We start from the raw sequence: 8,800 nt of genomic DNA on the forward strand, positions 1-8,800 counted from the left end.
ATTCACTAGCATCTGTCCATCATAGCTGCTTTTCAGGGCTCTTGCTACAGCTATTTCTTGGTCTCTCTTTATATAAATGCTTGGAAAATCATGCTTATCTAAAAAATCTTTACAAGTTAAGTTTGTTACTCTCACATGTCCAAAGGGTTAAAACAATCCTACTCCTCCATCTAGAGGACAGTTTCACAACCAGATTGTATAAGATAAGAACCCTCTCTTGGTTTCTCTTTTTCGTCGCCATCCTGCTGTGTTCCCACGCGGTGTTAATTGACCATGTCTTCTCACAAGACTTTCAGGATCAAGCCATTCCTGGCCAAGAAACAAAAGCAGAATCGTCCCATTCCCCAGTGGATTCCAATGAAAACTGGTAATAAAATCAGACAGCTCCAAGAGGAGGCACTGGAGGAGAACCAAGCTGGGTCTCTAAGGCGTTCCACATCACGCGATGACACACCTAATTGGCACCACGTATTTAATTAAGCTACTTGAGGATCATGTGTTCTATTCCATCACCCTGTAAACACTTTTCTGCCTGGCCAATAGATACCATTTTTCAGCGAAAGATTTTTCTGTTACTATAGCTCTGCACCAGTGGGTTGGTTTGGTAATAAACGTGAGGCCTTTGAGCTGTAAAAAAAAAAAAAAAAAAAAAAACAAACCTCTCTTGATGTACTTATTTAATTATTTCATTTTATTTCCATTCTCATGTGATTTGAAATGCTTTAGTATTAATATAGTCTATAAAAATATTATTGTAGTTGGGTGTGTATGAATTTTTTTTATCTCCATTAGTAGTATTGTTCTATAGCTCTCATTGTAATTCTTGGGCATAAAATGACTGCTTGAAAGGAAGAATTCTGCAGCCAGATTGCTGAAGTTCAAATCTCAGCACATTCAGTTACTGTGTGACATTATGTATTTTAATTTCATCTTCAAATTGTGGATAATGATACATCACAGGATTGTTATGATCTCAGAATAATAATTGGCAGGTTGTAAATATTACATAAGTTACCTATTATTATTAAGATGATTGCTATTTTATATGATAGTTTCATAAAATCTGTTGCTATGTACAACTGAGCTATTACTTCTAACTACTGTATCCCAGCTCATACTTTGTGTCCACCATATTCATTTCTCCATTCTTCCAGCTAAACTGCTTCCAACTCCCCACCATCATAAACCATGTCCCTCATATACCCCCGCCAAGGGCCTTTGTAGAAATATTTCTGATGGGGGTGCCTGGGTGGTTGAGTTGGTTAAGAGTCTGCCTTTGTGATCCCACAGTCCTAAGATCAAGCTCTGACATGGGTTCCCTGCCCCAGTGGAAAGTCTGCATCTCCCTCCCCCTCCTCCCCTCCACACTCATGCTTGTGCTCTCTCTTGCTCTCAATCTCAAATAAATAAATAAATAAATAAAATCTTTAAAATAAATATTTCTGTGGTATACACCTAGGATCAGGATAGCTAGATTATAGTCACATATGCATTTAGTCTGAGTAAATATTCTCAGGAGGGACTCAGAATACTGCCTGACCCAGATTTTACAGTCCCACTAGTAATACAGAAGGATTCATTCACCCTTGCCTTCCTAAATTTGCATTATTCACCACCTAACTGATGCTTATAAAGTGATGCTTCACTGCTGCTTCAAGGCATTTCTCCAAATACCAATGAGACTGAACATCTCTTTAAATGCCTGATAACTTTTGTGGTACTTTTTTTGTGAGTACTCTATCCTTACCTTTGCCTCTATTTCATCATGGTTAAGTTCCTTGTGTTATAGATATTTGTCTTGTCAGTTTTAGATATTGCAAATAACTTTCCTGTTCTTTTCTCTGTAGATTTTTTCATAATGTCCATAATTAAAAAGAAATCTTCAAAATCATCAAATTAATCCATTTGTTAACCTCATGATTTGTGCTTCTAAGGTTTCCTCAGGTCTTTCCCCTACTTATGTGATAAAAATAGTCTCCTATATTAGAATCTATCAATTTTGCAGGGTTAATATGCCTGAAATTCAACTTTGTAGTATTAAGTAGAAATTTTAATTTTCCATACAGCAAGACAAATTCTTCAAACATTATTTACTAAGCAATCTGTTCTTTTCTTAATAATCTGGGGTGAGATAATTTCTATGGCCAAATCCTAAATGCCTGCTATATAAAGATTATTATAGTGTTCAATTCTGTATATTTTCTCTCTAAGCAGATCACAGAGCTCTTTGAGTCAGGTATGCAGCCAAAGCTTTCATGTTTAATCACCTCGTCTGAAATTTACATGGGCATTTATTTCATTAAGCTCACATAGAAGAATAAACTCAAAGCAAATATTCATCTCGCCATCCTTCTCACCCCTAGAGATTGGTCTGTTTATTTAAAGGACAGATTTAAATAGAACCTACTTGGCCTTGGCTTTTGATTCCATTTCTGAACAGTGGCCTTCAGTGCTTTCTATGCCCAAATTTACTTAGAAGTCTGTCCTGCATTTCTATCCCTCTAGCTGTTACTGCATCTCTCCCTTCTGACTATCTACCTCATAAGAATTTCATTCATTCAACAAATTTTGAGCAGCTGTTAACATTCAGCAAAGTGTGAAGTACTAGTTAAACTGTATCAACAGCATAGTGAACAACTGTGAAAAATACAGACAGGGTCTCTAACCCAATGAAGTTAATGTTGAGGAATAAATTCATTAAGTAAATAGTTAAATGTGTCTATAAATTGAAAACTGTGGTTAAATATTGAGAAGGAAATTTATAAGGTACTATGTAAGACTATAATGGAGAGGAGGGGGCCTCACTTAGATTAGAAATTAGGGAAGGCATTTTTGAAACAGTGGAATTTAAACTGTGAGCTAAGGATGATATAAGAATTTGCACAACAAGAAGCAAAAGTGGGAAGGAGAGATCAAGCCAGAGGAGCTGGATGTGATAGTGCTGAAAGGGAAAAGAAGTTGATAGCATCCAAACCTGAGGCCTTGCAAGAGTTCCAGGTGGCTACCAGGAATATTTTATATTGTGTTCTGGGGTCTTGATTGAGGTAACTGGAATTTGAACCAAATGAATGAATACACACACACACACACATACATTTAGAGACAGAGCATGCCCAAGTGGGGGCAGGGAGGGGAGGAACAGAGGGAAAGAGACTCATAGTAGGCTCCATTCCCAGTGCACAGGCCAACTCAATGCTCAATCTCAAACCCTGAGGTTGTGATCTGAGCTAAAATCAAGAGTCCGTCACTTACCCAACTGGGCCATCCAGGCACGCCAACCAAATGAATATTTCTAAAATGGAATTCTCACCAAGACCAAAATTACATGGTGTTTCTAGAAACACTTGCGGATGAAGTACCTTTTTTAAAGATCCTTTGATATTTGTAGATGGTCCCTATAATGAGAGTCCTAAATCAGAATACAAAAGAGAAAAAGCAGTTCTTCCACTTGGGATATAAATAAATAGATTACTCCCAACCTAACTATGAAGAAAAGCTGGGCAATTTATATAATATTATCTTTATTTGAGCCTATCAGAGCACCAAGATTTTTAAACAAGAATTCAGAATTCCAGTGTGACAGGCTCGTCGAAGGAAAACTGAAAATCACAAACTATTTTGATCCTGGCAGAGCATGGGAGGAAGAAATGGCAACTGCAAAAGTAAGAAAATAAAACTTTAACAAATCTTAAAGGCTTACTATAGGTTGCCATCAAAATTTAAAATCCCTAGAAGCCAAAGACATAAAAAAGAGGCTATAAACACTTACTAGCAATTTAAGACTCCCTGCCAGTTACTCACAAGAAAGATTGGGGGTAGTACAGGAGAACTGGGAGAACTGCTTTCTTGGGGATAGGCACAGGGGTATGCAATCTGTTGTAGCATGGGTAACTAGCAGAAACCTAGGAGAGTTCTAGACTTTTCTCATCATACAAAGTAAAATCTCCACCCTGTCTTCTCCTTCCCCACCCCAGAAAAATGTTGGTGGGTCCTGGGAAAGTGTAAGAGATAAATCCTATGTGGCATTAGGAAAAGGTCAGAAAGCACTCCTACCTGCAAATCCCATGAAAATGATTTCAGTTGCTAGAGGACAGGTAGAAAACCCACACTCCCCACCCTGCATTGAACCTTAATAAAACCATCAGTCATTGGGGTAAGGATAGAAAATGCACTCATACTCAAGAACTAAAGCAGAGGTCTATTGTACTAAGGGAAAAAGCAAATAATTTGTTGTGCCCAAGACCCCTCAAAAACATCATGCTGGTATAGAGAGGAAGGTGAGGTATATTAAGAAAGCTCACTCCTCAGTCTAGGAACTCAAAACCTTACTAAAGCTATGAGTGGAGAAGAAAAACAGAGGTTTCCTTCCCTGCCACTACTAGTAGCACTCTACTACTGGACAAAGTAAAAGAGCTGAAAGAAGCCTATCTTTGATGCAGGCATGGAAGGCCTAAAAAAACTACAAATGGTTCTGAAATAAAGGGGAAACATTCAGAACCACCAACACTTCCACCTTCACCATGTAAAATCCAGACCAGCTCTAAGGAAAAAAATAGCAGCAGTTTTCCCCTTTAAGACTGTGGTGAATAACAAAAATCAGTGAAACTGCTGAAATTAGTCAAATTTCCCATACTACTAATGGCCTGGTAGGAAAAGAGGTCTCACCATTTCAAGGCATAAACACTATTTACCTTAATTCTTACTGATTTTCCACACATAATATCAGCAATAAAAAAAATTATGAGACAGAAATATCAGCAAAAATAATAGATCTATTGTCAGGAAATCAAGCAAAAAAAATAAACAGACCCAGAGATGCTCCAGATGTTGGCACCATCAGAGATTTTAAAATGAATATGATTAATAGTTAAAGGATAGATGAAATGAACAAACTCTTAGAAGGAATAGATAATTCCAAAAACCCTCTATCCATTAAAGAAACTGAAACTTCTCCCAAAGAAAATTCCAGGCTGAAATAGCTCAATAGGATAAAAGAATTAATACTAATTTAAAGTAATAGTCTTTCATAAAGTAGGTGAGTGTGGAATATCAGCCAACTCATTTTATTAGGTCAGTGTAACCTTATTACTAAAATCAGAAAAAGATACTATAAGAAAAGAAAAAACTACAAGCAAATTTATTTCATGAATACAAATGCAAAAATACCTTTTAAAAGTATTAGCAATCAAATCCAACAACATAAAAAGAGTAATAGGTCACAAGGAACTTAGGTTTATCCTATGAAAGCAGAGTTGATTTAACATTGAAAAAAATCAATCAATATAATTTATCATATTAACATACTAAGAATATATATGACCATCTCTACAGATACAGAAAAAATATTTAACAAACTCCAACATCTATTCATAATTAAATCCTAAACAAAATAGAAGCAGAAACAAATTTCCTCAGCTTTACAAATGGCATCTATAAAATAACTACAGACATATGTACAATAGTCAAAGACAGAATTCTTTTCCCTAAGATGAGAGAAGCATGGCAATGTTATCTGTTTTTATCACTTCTAGTAAAAACTGAATTGCAATAAGAAATTTTTTTAATTTTATTTTATTATTTTCAGTGTTCCAAGATTGTTTATGTACCACACCCAGTGCTCCATGCAATACGTGCCCTCCTTAATACTCACCACCAGGTTAACCCATCCTCTAACCCCTGTCCTCTTCAAAATCCTCAGTTTGTTAAAAAAAAAAAAAAAAAAAAAAAAAAGCATACAGATTAGAAAGGAAGAAATAAAACTATCTTCCTAGACAATATGATTATTTGCATAGTAAATTCCAGGGAATCTACAACAAAACTACTAGAACTAACAAAATTTAAGCAAGGCTGTAAGAGGCAAGTTAAGCATTTTAAAAACTATTGCGTTTGGGGGGCCTGGGTGGTTCAGTGGGTTAAAACCTCTGACTTTGGCTCAGGTCATGATTCCAGAGTCCTGGGATGGAGCCCCCATCTGGCTCTCTGCTCAGCAGGGAGCCTGCTTCCCTTCCTCTCTCTCTGCCTGCCTCTCTGCCTACTTGTTATCTCTTGTCTGTCAAATAAGTAAATAATATAAAGAAAAAAAACTGCATTTTCATATACTGACAACAAACAATTGGAAAATGTAATTTTAAGAACAATATCATTTACATTTGCATCAGAAAACAAGAAATTGAGATAAATCTCATATGTATAATGCCTACACTTTGGAAACTAAAACATTGCTGAGAGGCTTTAAATCCATGAATAAATGGAGAAATACACCTGCACGTTAGAAGATTCACTTTGTTAAGTACCCATCGCCCCACACATCAATCAATCAATTAAATATAATCCCAGTCAAAATGCCAGGAAGCTCTTTTGTATAAATTAACCCACTAATTCTAAAACTTTTATCAAAATGCATAGTATCTATGTAAAATATCCAAAACAATTTTAATGAATAACAAAACTGGAGGACTAGAACTACCTGTTTCAAGATTCATAAAAAGTTACAGTAACTAAGGTTGTTGTTTTGGTGTAAGGATAGACAAACAGAGACCAGTGAAGGAGGATAGAGTTCATAAACCCGTGTACATGATCAGTTGACTTCCAATAAAGTTGTCTAAATAATTCAATGGAAAAGGATAGTCTTTTCAATAAATGCAATAAATGGTCCTGGAACAACTGGTCATCTATATGCAAATATAAACTTCAATCACACTTTTTAACAATATAAAAATTAACCCTAAATGGATCCCAGATCTAAATGTGATAGCTCTAACTATAAAACTTCTAGAAGACAATATAATATAAAACCTTTGTGATTTAAAGTTAAATATTTCTTAAGACACCAAAGTACAAACCATAAAAGAGAAACTTGACTTCATCAAATTTTCCTTCTTCAGAAGGCTCATTAAAAAGGGAAAAACAAGCCATAGATGGAGAAAGTATTTAAAAAACTCACATGTGATAAAGAACTTGTATCCAAAATTAAAAAAAAAAAAAACTCTTACAACTTAATAATAAAATAACCTAACACAAAATATGTGAAATATCTGTGCAGACACTTCACTAAAGAATATATATGAGAGGAAAGAAAATAAGCATATGGAAAAATTCATAATATCACTAGTCATCGGGAAAATGAAAATAAAAACCATAATATTTTGGAGCACTGGGATGGCTCAGTCAGTTAAGTGTCTGACTTCTGGTTTCAGCTCAGGTTGTCATCTCAGGGATGTGAGTTCAAGCCAGGTATTGGGCTCCATCTGGGCATGGAGCCTACTTTAAGAAAAAAAGTGTGTGTGTGAGGGGGGCACCTGGGTGGCTCATTCAGTTGAGTCCAACTCTTGATTTTGGCTCAGTACATGATATCAGGGTCATGAGATAGAGCCTGTGTTGGGCTCCACATTGGATGTGCAGCCTGCTTGAGATTCTCTCTCTCCCTCTCCATTTGCTCCTCCCACTCATGCATGTGTGCTCTCTCTCTCACCCCCTCTCTCTCTCCCTCAAATAAATCCTTTAAAAAAATCACAATATTTCACTGCACATCTATAACAAATGCTAAAATTGAAAAGAGCTAAATTATTAAACACTGGCACTAATGAAGAATGACTGGAACTTAGGTATCACTGATAATAAACCAAAATGGTACAGCCACTTTGAAAAACAGTTTAATGTTTTCATAAAAATTTAAATATACAGTTATCTTAACCCAGTATCCCCCTCCTTGTTACTTACCTAAGAGAAATAAAACATATATCCACAAATACCTCTGCCTAATTGTTCACAGATCTATTCATTATATCCATCCTGGAAATAATCAAATGTTAATTAATATCTAAAAGCTTAAACTGTGTTACATAAATACAGCAGAATACTCATCATCAACATAAAGTCTAAACAATAGATACATACAACATGGATAAATATCAGAATCATTATGGTAAGTGAAAGAAGCCAGACTTGAAAGACTGCATGATGTACAATACCTTTTAGATGACATATTCTTTTCCTTAAAGATTTTATTTATTTTAGAGAGAAAGAGAACATAAGTAGAGGAAGGGGAGAGGGAGAGAGAGAATCCTCAAGCAGAGAGACTCACCACTGAGAACAGAGCCCAGTGCAGGGCTGGATCCCAGGCTCCTGATCATGACCTGAGCCAAAATCAAGAGTTGGCTTGATGTTGGCTCAGATGACTCACTCAGGCACTCTAGATGACATTCTCAAAAAGAAAAGAAAAGAAAAAGCAAAACCAAATTTTGGAAAATTTATTATGTTTCCCTGGGACTGGGGAAGAGAGAGGTATTGACTGCAAAGGGGCATGAGTGAACTTTCTGAGATAATAGATGTATTATGTATGCTGATTATGGTTGTGGTTACATAAATATATACATGTGTCAAAACTTCAGAACTGGGAATTTCGTACATATACCAAAGTACAGAAAGCAGCATAATACCCATTATCCAGTTTTGACAATTATCAATATTATGTGAATCTTATTTCATTCTTAAAGTATATTTTAAGCATTATATAAGTTCACTTAAAATATATCAGTTCATACTGCCAACACAGTAACTGCTTTCTTTGCTTGCTCTTTTCTTGCCACAATGTACTTGAAGTGACCAGAGAACATCTATAGCTTAAAATTGAATAGAATTGGAGAGGAGTCAAGATGGCGGAGAAGTAGCAAGCTGAGACTGCTTCAGCTAGCCGGAGATCAGCTAGATACCTTATCTAAAGATTGCAAACACCTGAAAATCCATCGGCAGATCGAAGAGAAGAAAAACAGCAATTCTGGAAACAGAAAAACAACCACTT

The 8,800-nt window shown here is 35.9% G+C and overlaps 1 pseudogene; it reads left to right on the forward strand.

Moving 5' to 3' along the window:
* Positions 1-262: 262 nt before the first annotated feature.
* LOC132017339 (large ribosomal subunit protein eL39-like) lies at positions 263-546 on the forward strand (annotated as a pseudogene).
* Positions 547-8,800: the final 8,254 nt, after the last annotated feature.

This window comes from Mustela nigripes, chromosome 5, assembly GCF_022355385.1.
Source record: "Mustela nigripes isolate SB6536 chromosome 5, MUSNIG.SB6536, whole genome shotgun sequence".
In the NCBI taxonomy this organism is placed as follows: Eukaryota; Metazoa; Chordata; class Mammalia; order Carnivora; family Mustelidae; genus Mustela; species Mustela nigripes.